The sequence below is a fragment of the Pteropus alecto genome, unplaced genomic scaffold, assembly GCF_000325575.1.
Source record: "Pteropus alecto unplaced genomic scaffold, ASM32557v1 scaffold7, whole genome shotgun sequence".
NCBI classification, from domain to species: Eukaryota; Metazoa; Chordata; class Mammalia; order Chiroptera; family Pteropodidae; genus Pteropus; species Pteropus alecto.
The window spans coordinates 1,526,952-1,530,121 of NW_006494614.1; positions in this window are offsets into that span (position 1 = coordinate 1,526,952).

Sequence of the window (3,170 nt, forward strand, 5' to 3'; positions counted from 1 at the left end):
AGACAGTGCAGGCAGCAGCAGCTCCAACAGGGCACAAACCTGCCAGAACCAAGAACAGTCGCAGCTACAAATCCTCCTGAGGCTCTGGGGTGATTAATCGATGACTTTTATGAGCTCAATGGAGCAGCTAATCAACAGCATGATCAGTGCCTAGGCAAGGGGTTCTCCTTCAGGGTATCTTCATATATCTGCAAGGTGCGTAATGTATTTTCAAACACTTGCATAGTCATGGTGTATACACACTAATTCTGAGATGTGTGAGGTGTAAGTGTATTTGAGCATGACTTTAAACCTATTTTACATCAACATTGAATGTTGCTTCAAAATACATTTCGAACTTCAGACTATGGCATACTTGTTTCAAATAATGCTTCTTACTATATTGCTACAGAAATGCTTTGGACAGTAACTTAGAGTTTGTTGCAATGAGGTTCCAATTATCCACAAAATTGCTATGCAGTTGATATAAAGATATTAGCTGGGAAACATTGCTATGGATTGGATAGCAAAAGTAATACTCCTTATACCTTCTAATTTTTTAAAAAATAATTCTTTGAACTCATATATAGAAGAAGGTCTAAATCAGAGTAGTACTAAAAGTTACATGTTAACTGGCAAGGTAATTCCATATACATATATATATATATATGTATATATATATACATATATATATACATAAAGTTCATTGTTATCTTTTAAATAGTAGACAATGAGGAACATTTGTCATGTACTCAGTTTTAGATCTGTTTTGACTTATTAACTCAAGCTTTCTTCTCTTTTTAAGGGAAATAAAAGGAACCTGAAGGCATTGAAGCAAATAGAGGGGAAGAAAAACTTTTTTTAACAGAAAGAAAGAAAGTTAGCATTAAAAGGCTTTACCTGAAAGGAAAGTTTGGACAAGTAGCACGGAGAGCTACTGAGGCCACTCTACTCTATTTATAGTAAGTACGATGAAAGATTGACCCATGCCCCAGTGTCCTCGTGAGAGTGCTTGTCGACACTGGGGGCTCACTCACTCAGGGTCGTTTCTGATGTTTATGTCCTGGCCCACTGCATTCTTGTTTTCTCACCATGCCCTGTCCTTCTTGACCTTCACCATGGCATTGCGTGGCCAAAACACAGAATGCAGTCTGCTTCCTTGTCTATACACGGACACACACACACACGGACACACACACACACACACACACACCATCCTCTGACAAAAGACCCTTTTGGAAGCAGCAGACTTTATTGAAGATTTCGGGCAGGAAAAGGTGGTTTATATAAAAGAAACTCAAACCACTTAAGCCTAACTATTAGATATCATAAACCCTTTGCAACACACCCCCAATTTACTCACCTGTCCCTTATTTATAGTCTCCCTTCTCTTCCTTCTTTTTTTTTTTTTTCTGTCTTTTCTTGCTCCAGATTTCAAATGCATGGCAGTTTAATGCCTTTTGTTGTTTGTCGTCTGCTAACTCTTGCTGTCATGAATATACTTTTCAACTCGACCAGTTTATAAAGTATTTTCCCAAACTGTTAGTTCCTTCAAAGGAATTCTAATGCCAGCTATTTTATGGAATTATTTTTCCCACTCTGCTATAGTTAGAACTAAAGTTAACATATTTATATATTAAGATGATTAAATGTAAAACAGAATGTCAAATGAGATAGTGTATAGAAGAGCCCTAAGAATAGAAATGCACTAATTCATTCATTCCAAAATATTTATGTTCTAGGTTATTCTAAAAAATTGAAGATATAGCAGAGAGAAGAAAAGCAAAAGAAAATCCTTGCTCTCATGAATAGAAGATAATCAATAAATAAGTTAATGTATAGAATATGTCACGGGGTGAGATGTGTTATGAAAAAAATAAAGATGGGTGCCAAAGGTAATGGGGATACGTGTGAAATATTTTACGCGGGATTCAGCAGAGCCCTGAAGGAAGTGAAGGTACGAGCCATGCCGATATCTGGGGGAAGGTTCTGGGAAGTGGAAATAACAAATGCAAAGACCATGAGGCAGGAGCATAATGATGTTTTGTTTTTAAAGAATAGCAAGAGGTCGAAGTGACCCAAGCGGCTCAGTGACAAATAAAATCAAAGTGTCCAATAGCCAATCATGCAAAGCCTTGTAGGAAAGATTTTAGACTTTACTCCAAGTGAAATAAGAAGCCATCGAAATATTTCGAGCAGAGGAATATTGTGATATGAATTTTGTTTTAATCGAAGAGGGTAAGACAAAAGCAGAAAGAGGGAGATCAGTATAGCGAGAGATATCATGGTGACTTGGACCAGGTCAATGTGATGAAATCACAAGACGTGATCAAGAATGAGGCTGAAATTTTTGGCTAGATCAGTCAGAAGGATTGAATTGCCCTTTATTGCAGAAGAAGCAGGTTTGGGGAAGAAAATCAAGGGTTCAGTTTTGGACATGTTACGTTTCAGAAGTCTGGAACACCAAACGAAAATGTCAAGTGGGCAACTGAACACACACTTCTAGAATGCAAAAGGAGGTTGGGACTGCGTATATGAACTTGGGAGTCCTCATCATACAGATGCTATTTAAAGCCATGGGACTGGATGTGATCACCCAAAGTGTGGTTCCAAGAACTGAGCACACAAGAGGCTCAGAAGATGTGGCTGCTATTGAACACAAATCACCTATCATCACCGTGAATGAAGCAGAGAAGTAGACTCTTAGAGAACCCTTTCACCTTTAATTTTTGATTTATCTTATTTCAAAAATGAAGAAATTTATGATTGAGAGTCTGGGGATACTATCTTACAACAGATACTGAGTCCCTAATTCCTGCGGGCTTTTTTTTCTAGGTCACTTGGAACCATAAATGGTGATGGGAGAATGGAGACTATGAGAGTGGAGTAACTTCAGTAAGTTTGGCTGGGAAGAGAGATGAGGTAGGGGGTAGCTGCAGGAGGCTGTAGAGAGAGAGAGGGTTTTTGGAGGATGATAAGACATGAGGTGTTTAAATGCCAAGGAAGGATCCATATGAGAGAAAGTGGTTGAATTTACGAGTGTATAATTCACAACGTAAAGTTTCTGAGGGATTAGAAAAATCAACTTCAAAGCACAAGTAGAGGGGCTGGCTTTAGAAGGCAAAACAGCTCCTCTGCTGTTAGATTTAAATGACAGAATAATATTTCATAAGATAGAGAAAACATTCTTT